The sequence below is a fragment of the Microtus pennsylvanicus genome, chromosome 10, assembly GCF_037038515.1.
Source record: "Microtus pennsylvanicus isolate mMicPen1 chromosome 10, mMicPen1.hap1, whole genome shotgun sequence".
Lineage (NCBI taxonomy): Eukaryota > Metazoa > Chordata > Mammalia > Rodentia > Cricetidae > Microtus > Microtus pennsylvanicus.
The window spans coordinates 96,678,846-96,687,129 of NC_134588.1; the positions used below are offsets into that span (position 1 = coordinate 96,678,846).

The window sequence follows — 8,284 nt, forward strand, 5'->3', positions numbered from 1 at the left end:
ATTTCTTTAAGGGAGTTTTTCATTTCCTCTTTAAGGGCCTCAAACATTCTCCTAAAGTTATTTTTTGGGTCATTTTGTCCTGCTTCATCTGTGTTAGGATGTTCAGGACTTGCTGTTATAAAGACACCAGTTCCTGGAGGTGCTGTATTGCTCTTTATGTTGTTGAGTGAAGTCTTACCCTGTTGTCTACTCATCTCTTCCTCCAATAGGTACAGGCAGAGCCTTTGCTTCAGGGGTGGTCTCTCTTTCTCCAATTGGTATAGTTGGGGGCTGTGATTCCATTGATAGTTCCTCTAGGTGTAGTCAGGGCAGAGCCTCCGGTGATCTCTCTTCTAGCTGCAGGGGGTTCTAAGACTCAAGTGGTTGCTCGCCTAGGTGCAGGTGCTTCTGAGGCTCTGTAGGTCATTGATGTAGCTGGGTATCATGTACAGAGAATGATCAGGACACAGGCACCTTTCCCCCAAGTAACTTCTCTCTATAGGTTTTGGAAGTCCTTGCGGCCAGGCTGTGCTGCTGCTGCTGGGCCTTCCACTTCTCATGCTCCCACCCCTCCCGGGTGGGGCCGCCCGTCCTGCACCAGTCAAAATGAGTTCTGGTGTCCATCCTGGAGATGTGAAATGGGGCCCCCTCTTAAAATGCTGGCAAGGACCCCTTTATAACAATATCAGCTTCTGTTAATAGTTCTTGCCCAAAACTCATATTCTGTAACCCCATTATAATCCAAGTTAAAGGATGGGATGCTGCACACCCACAAGCTTATAGCTCCTGGGTCTTGGGAAGATCTTGGGGATTTAGGTTATCTGAGTCTGGTAATGACCATGGAATGGCATTTACTATATAGTGATCACAGGTTAGGACTCCGGTCCTCCCCATGGGACCTTTTTACATGACCTCCTTTGGCCTCTCACGTCCTTACAACTTAGCTCCAGACTACCTAGATAATCCAAAATGCCACCTCACCAGGGAGGAACTCGCTTTTTATATGGGGTTAGGTCTTCTGGCCACATAGCCAACTGTAGTGCTCAGGACTGTGTCCCTCACCAACAGAACAGCTTGTCCCTGGGAACCCCCCTCAGCCTAGGTGACCTTCAAGGGCTTGCAACTCAACTATCCCTTAGACAAAACTGACTATTCATCAATATGACGAATATATATATACTTTCACATGGTCTTCCAATACTCTTAACTTAAACAACTCCATCAAATAGTCACTCCAAGGGTCTTGGTATGCCTGTACCATGGTTTATACCCCTGTATATCAACTAGCCTTTTCGCCATGGGAAACTGACCTGAGATCTGTGTCTTAGTACAAATTGTCCCACGAATATATTATTGTGATGGCTGAGCTGGCAGGAAACATTTGGACACTTGCCTGGGGCTATGATATAAGTGAGGAATGCCAATCTTCATCCCCATAATGGTGGGAACAGGTATTGTGGGTCAAGCTGCCTGGAGAGTAGCAGCACTAATTATTAGCCAAGTCAGTTACAATAGTTTCTCTGAGGAAAAAGACCTATTCTGCCTCCAGGCAGTGACCTCATACCTTGTACAACAAGCAGACATTTTAGCAGAAATGGTCTAACCAAACAGAAGGGGACTCGACTCCTAAAACAAGGAAGACTAAGTGCTGCCTTGGGTAAGTCCTGTTGTTTCTATGCTAACCGCTTGGGAGTCATTACAAACATTCTTCAAGAGCTCGATGAGAGTCTCCTCAAAGGGCAAAAAGAAAGACAACAATCTTTTCCTGGTTCCACAAGCTCTTTGATTGGTCCCCTTGGCTAACAATCCTACTGTCCTCTGTTGCTGGATTGTTGTTTATTCTTTTGCTACTCTCAATGATCTGTCCATATGTGGTTAATGTGCTGGATCAGATTTGTAAAATACCACATTTCTTCAATGGAACTCTTGATTCTCCACTCAGAGTATGCAGCCATAGTTGCTTTGCCTGCCTAAAACACCCTGATTGGTCTAATAAAGAGCTGAACGGCCAATAGCAAGGCAGGAGAAAGGATAGAGGAGGCTGGTGTGCAGACAGTATAAACAGGAGGAGAAATCTAAGCTTGGGGGAAGAGGGAAGAGTGAGAAAAGAAGAGGAGGAGAGGAGGACAGCAGGGACCAGCCACCCAGCCACCCACCCAGCCAGCCACCCACCCAGCCAGCCACCCAACCAGCCAGCCAGCCACCCACCCAACCAGCCACCCAACCAGCCAGCCAGCCACCCACCCAACCAGCCACCCACCCAGCCAGCCACCCACCCACCCAGCCAGCCAGCCAGCCACCCACCCAGCCAGCCACCCAACCACCCAGCCAGCCACCCACCCAACCAGCCACCCACCCAGCCAGCCACCCAACCAGCCAGCCAGCCACCCACCCAACCACCCACCCAGCCACCCACCCAGCCAGCCACCCACCCAGCTAGCCACCCACCCAGCCACCCACCCAGCCAGCCACCCAGCCAGCCAGTCAGAGTGAAAGAAGGAAAGAAAAACACTTAGAGTCGGGCGGTGGTGGCGCACACCTTTAATCCCAGCACTCGGGAGGCAGAGGCAGGCAGATCTCTGGGAGTTCGAGGCCAGCCTGGTCTACAAGAGCTAGTTCCAGGACAGGAACCAAAGCTACAGAGAAACCCTGTCTCGAAAAACAAAAAAACAAAAACAAAAAAAAACAAAAAGAAAGAAAGAAAGAAAGAAAGAAAGAAAGAAAGAAAGAAAGAAAGAAAGACACTTAGAATAAAGAAAGTTAAAAAGCCCAGAGGCAAAATGTAGTTAAAGAGAAATGGGATAATTTAAGTTAGAAAAACCGGCTAGAAACAAGCAAGCTAAGGTGGAGCATTTATACGTAAGAATAAGTCTCCAAGTATTTATTTGGCAGTTGGGTGGTGGGCCCCCCAAAGAGAAAAAAAAACCAAACAACTACACTTCTGCTTTGCCTCCTGAATGGCAGGATTATAGACCAATGTTAGTATACCTAGCCCTAGCTACATTCAACCTTGTTTTCTTCCCTACAAAGTTTTGGAATGATTTGTAAAATTTTGTTGAGATTTTATTTTTATTTATTTTATTTAGTTTTTGTGATACCGGGGATTGAGGCAGGGATTTATATTTGGTAGACAAATGCTGTATCACTCAACTACATCTGTGCCCTGGGGATTTGTGCTGTAATTTTGTAGATGGAGTTTTCTTTGGGCTGTCTGTAATTATTCAGCCACCTATAAGGCCACACTTCCGTGTCTTAAAGGCAGGCACATGTGGGCAGACCCTTGGGAACAAAGGGCCCGTGTGACCCACGTGCGCACATGCGTGGTTACCTCCACTTGTGACTCAAAACCCTTGCGCGCATGCAAGGGTCGCCTGTCATCTGCGTCATCAGCATGTGATGATGTCACGTCATCCCCCTGTGTGCTTGTGCTAGGCAGCCTTTAAAAGCTGGAGGCTCCGTCTTTGCTCTCTCTCCTTACATTGTTTTCTCAGGCCTGCGTGCACTTCGCTTCTCTAATAAAGTTCTAAGTGGGTTTGTTCGTGTCTGATGTTTTTCTTCCCACTCTCGTCAGATCATTTCACCGCCAGCTCATAAAAAATGACATGGAGACTTCTTATTAATTATGAAAGCTCAGCCCATAGCTTAGACTTATCCCACTAGCTCTTATAACTTAAATTAACTAATCTATATTCATCTATGTTTGCCTCATGGCTTTTTCCCCCTCTCTTTTACCTTGTACCTCCTGTTTCCTTTCCTCTGGCATCTCTGCGGCACCGCGGATCATCTCCTCTCTTCTCTCTTTGTCCAGAAGTCCCACCTAACCTCTTCCTGTCTAGCTATTCGCCATTTAGCCCTTAATTAAACCAATCAGAAGGTGCCTTTCAAAGAGATATCTTCACAGTGTACCAAACTATTATTCCACAACATAATTTATTGTATTTTAATATTTTAATTTATTTAGGAATATTTCTACTCAAGAATATTATACAACATTCCATTTATTTTGATTATTTTGTATGTCAAAATTTTGTTAATTTTTCATAAAGGTATGTGAATACTAATTTCTCCTACTTTGCATTTTGTTCCTATTATAAATAGTCAAAATTTAAAATTGCTTTTTATTTTTTGAGACAGCTTTCTCTATGTATCTTTGGCTATTCTGGAACTCGCTCTTGTAGACCAGGCTGGCCTAGAACTCACAGAGATCCACCAGCCTCTGCGTCTTGAGTGCTGGGATTAAAGGTAAGTGCCACCACCACCCAGCTATAAAATTACATTTTCTTAGTAGATTTTGCTATTGTATTGAATACAGGTTCAGGGTTTTTTTAAGAGTTAATTTCCTTTAGAGCGGTTTGAAATTCATGTAAAGCTGAGAGGGAGATGGAGAGCGATTCCTGCGGAGTCACCCCCTTCTGCTGAGTCACCCCCTCCTGCTGCTGTGCATGTGCACCATTATCAGCATGCCTCCCCACAGTGCCATATTTATTTTATTTTTATTGTTTTGGTTTTTCAAGACAGGGTTTCTCTATGTAGCCCCAGCTGTCCTGAAACTCACTCTGTAGACCAGGCTGGCCTCAAACTCACAGAGATCTCTCTGCCTCTGCCTCTGCCTCTGCCTCCCAAGCGCTGGGACTAAAGGCATGCGCCACCACCACCCGTTCTTGGCATATTTATCTTAACTGATAAACCTATATCAGTGTTTTGACACCAAAAGTCTAAAGCTTGTGTTACCAGTCAGCCACTCCTGGTGTTGTATTTCCCATGAGCATAGACAAATGCACGATGGTGAGTCTCTCATCCTGGGATCACACTATGTTTTCACTGTCCTGAAATACTGGCACCCACATGTTCATTCTTCTCTCCTACATGACCCACAGACATCATGCTTCTTTTTTCTCATTAACTTTTCCTACAGCTTTTGATTTTCCAGAATAATGTATAGTTGGAATTATATAATACATAGCCTTTCAGAATAGCTTTTTTTGTTTTTAATTTAATAACATACACTTAAGACCCAAGTTCCTCAGTCTTTGGTGATGATAAATGGGTTAAAGATCCCTTGGTAAATAAGTAGATATATCCTAGGGTTTGTTTCATTTTTGTTTTATATAACAGTGAATTCTTTGTAATTATGTAATAAAATGTAAAAAGAATATCCAAAGGTTTAGAAATGTGTATCTTGCTCTTTCGACCATCTTGGCACTGGCAGAAGCCTGCTGGGAACAGGACTTCTAAAAGGCGAATGTGTCTGGAGGGCTGTGGTACAAGGCCGTTCTTTGCTGGCTCTAAGTGAGGTCTCTGGAACCAAAGAGAGCATATAACTCTTCTTAAAATTGAAGGTGTTTATGGTGGAGATGAAACTGAACTCTACTTGGGCAAGAGCTGTGCTCATGTGTGCAAAGCAAAGAACAGCACAGTGGATCCTGGAGGCAAACCACACAAAACCAGAGTGATCTGGGAAAGGACACTCAGGTATGGAAACACTGGCATGGTTCATGCCAAATCCTGAAGCCATCTTCCTACAAAGGCCTTTGGACACAGTATCAATGTGATGCTGTACCCTTCCCGGATTTAAACTACTGAAAAGTAAATAAATAAAAGTGGATTTGTGTTAATAATAATAAAAAGAACAAAGAAGCATATATATTGAAAGCATAGTATTCTAACTAATGCTTACACCATGTTTATTAAAATGTATTTTATTTTTCTCCCAACAGAGAAAATTTTGAAGATTTAACCCAGGTAACTCTTGTCAATTTTGCATATCCATCACATGTCATTACTGTTTTCCATTTATCATTTATGTTTCCAGGTGAGGAATTTCCCAATGTACTTTTGTCATAAATTCTCCATAGAGTAGCAAGGCTCAGAGTGTGTTTTGAAGACCCCTTAGTTGGCCAGGAGGCCTAGTCAGGGAAGTTCAACCATACATTTACAGAAGGTGGATTTTTTCTCCAATATTCTTTTATTAAATAGCAGAAACATTATTCAAGTGTCTTCTGTTGAAACACTAAAGAAAATTGGAAGCTATTAGCAAACATTGTCTTGGTTGTTCTTAATTGGTAAAATATGCTCTTTTCACAAAATACATGTTAACATATATTTTATGAATATAATGTAGCATGTATCATGGTTTTATAAATTAGTATTATTTGATGTTCTCAGTTTTATTACATGGTACATTTGATAAGTCTAACCTAAAAATACAAAAAGCCTTACAGGACCCAGGTATGATTTGCAACCTGAGCAAACAGGAGGATGATGTAGGGGAATAAGAAATTTGAGGCCAGCTTGAGCTATAAAGCAAGATCTTGTCTCAAAACAAATTCCATGAAATTATTTAAAGACTGGAGATGTAGCTCAGTTGGTAGAGCACTTTCCTGGCTTGCACAAAGCCCTTGGTTCAATCCCCAGAACCACATAAACTGTGTGGCTACTAGTCCATTCCTGTGGCCCATGGATCAAGGCTGGTCCATGTCAGCACTCCAGAGACAAAGGTCCAGAGTTCAAAGTTATCTTCAGCAATACAGTGGGTTCAATCAACCCATAATCTCAAATGTTATCAAGGATATATAGAACAATCAGTTTTGGGCTACCCTGCAAGACCTTGTCTAAAACACTATACCCCAAAACAAAGGAGACATAATTCCAGTTAGGCAAAATATATAATGCAAAAAACTCTTTTTTTTTTTTTGATTTTTGAGACAGTGTTTCTCCGTAGCTTTTGGTTCCTGCCCTGGAACTAGCTCTTCTAGACCAGGCTGGCCTCGAACTCACAGAGATTCGCCTGCCTCTGCCTCCCAAGTGCTGGGATTAAAGGCGTGCGCCACCACCGCCCTGCTTCACAAAGACATTAATAATGCCTTTTAAATCTAGATTTTTCTAGATTTAACTGAGTTGACCCCAAAGGTGGCAAGGCCAAATTCTACTAAAGAGAGCGGGAAGAAATTTACAAATGTTCTGAAAAGCGCCAGCAGCAGATGGTCTCCTCGGAGTCCTTGCTGCCTTTGCAGAGCAAATGATGCTAATGATGTCCCAGCAGACCATGACTATCTGATCTCTAGCATCTCTTAATCTATGTGCCGGGCACACAGTAGCAGGCGGGACAAGTCCCTACCCTCATCGTTGTGTCGTTACAGCTTGTTGAAAGGCATTACACAAAGCTGCTTATTCAGTTTATAAATCCAGTATAATTCTAAAATCTAAAACTTAACCCGGTTCAGAAAATTATTGGCATCTTTTTGAAAATATGCAGAGTTGGCATAAAATAGCAACAAGACGTATCAACAGCAGGCAGTTGCCGTGCAAGCATGGTGACCGGCACTCCATTCCCAGAACCCACATAGAGGCGGGAAGAGAGAAGCAAGCTCCACACAGTTGTTCTCTTACCTCCACACACCATGACACAACCACCAACCACATATACACGAGTACACACACGATAATAAATAAAATTTTAAATAGATGTCTAGAAGACAAAAAGCAATCATCTAATATTGTCTATTGGTATTAGGCATCCCAGGAATCGGTCAGCATCACCTAGAATAGTATCAAAACAAAGTCTATAAAACATCATCACAGTACTTAGGGACTTATCACTAAGATTTTCCACAAAGAAAGACTCCATCCCCATATTTATGACCTAAGAATCATTACAGAAGCAAGTAAGAGAAACCTGCCACCCAGCTCATCAAAACAAAACAGCCAAGCCAAGAAGCTAAGGCCAGACCATCACAATGGCTAGCTCAGGTGCAGCTAAAACCATCACCAGAAGTCAGCAAGGACTTAAATGCCATGAATAAATTTAATATAATAATTATTTATTATACTATAGTTAATATCTCATGCTATATACCCATCTCACACTTACAGAACATTTGGCAGGCTCTGTGTCAACAAAGGCAGATGATGGGCCATGCCTTCTGTAACAACTAGGCAATTAATTTAGGAATTAATAATAGAATTTCTTAGAAAGTCTCCAGGCTCAGATTTTTTTGTTTTGTTTTCCTCCCTCACTAGGCAACCCAAGCTGGCTTTGAGCTTGCAGTCTTCCTGACTCTGCTCTTAGATCGCTGGGGATTATGGACATATACCCTTACACCCAGCCTCCACCATAGGGAAATCTAATGTGTGAATGCTTGGCCTGCATGTATGTATGTGTGCCACGCAGATGGAGTGCCTTTGGAGGCCAGAATAGGGCACCTGATTCTCTGGAACTGGAATTACAGATGAATATGAGCCAACATGTCTCTGAATCAAACCTGGCCCCTCAGAAGAACAGCAGAGCTCTTAAATTTTAAACACT

At 42.9% G+C, this 8,284-nt stretch overlaps 1 pseudogene; it reads left to right on the forward strand.

Annotated features, from left to right (window-relative positions):
- Positions 1-4,740: 4,740 nt before the first annotated feature.
- On the forward strand, positions 4,741-5,554 carry LOC142858174 (large ribosomal subunit protein eL33 pseudogene; annotated as a pseudogene).
- Positions 5,555-8,284: the final 2,730 nt, after the last annotated feature.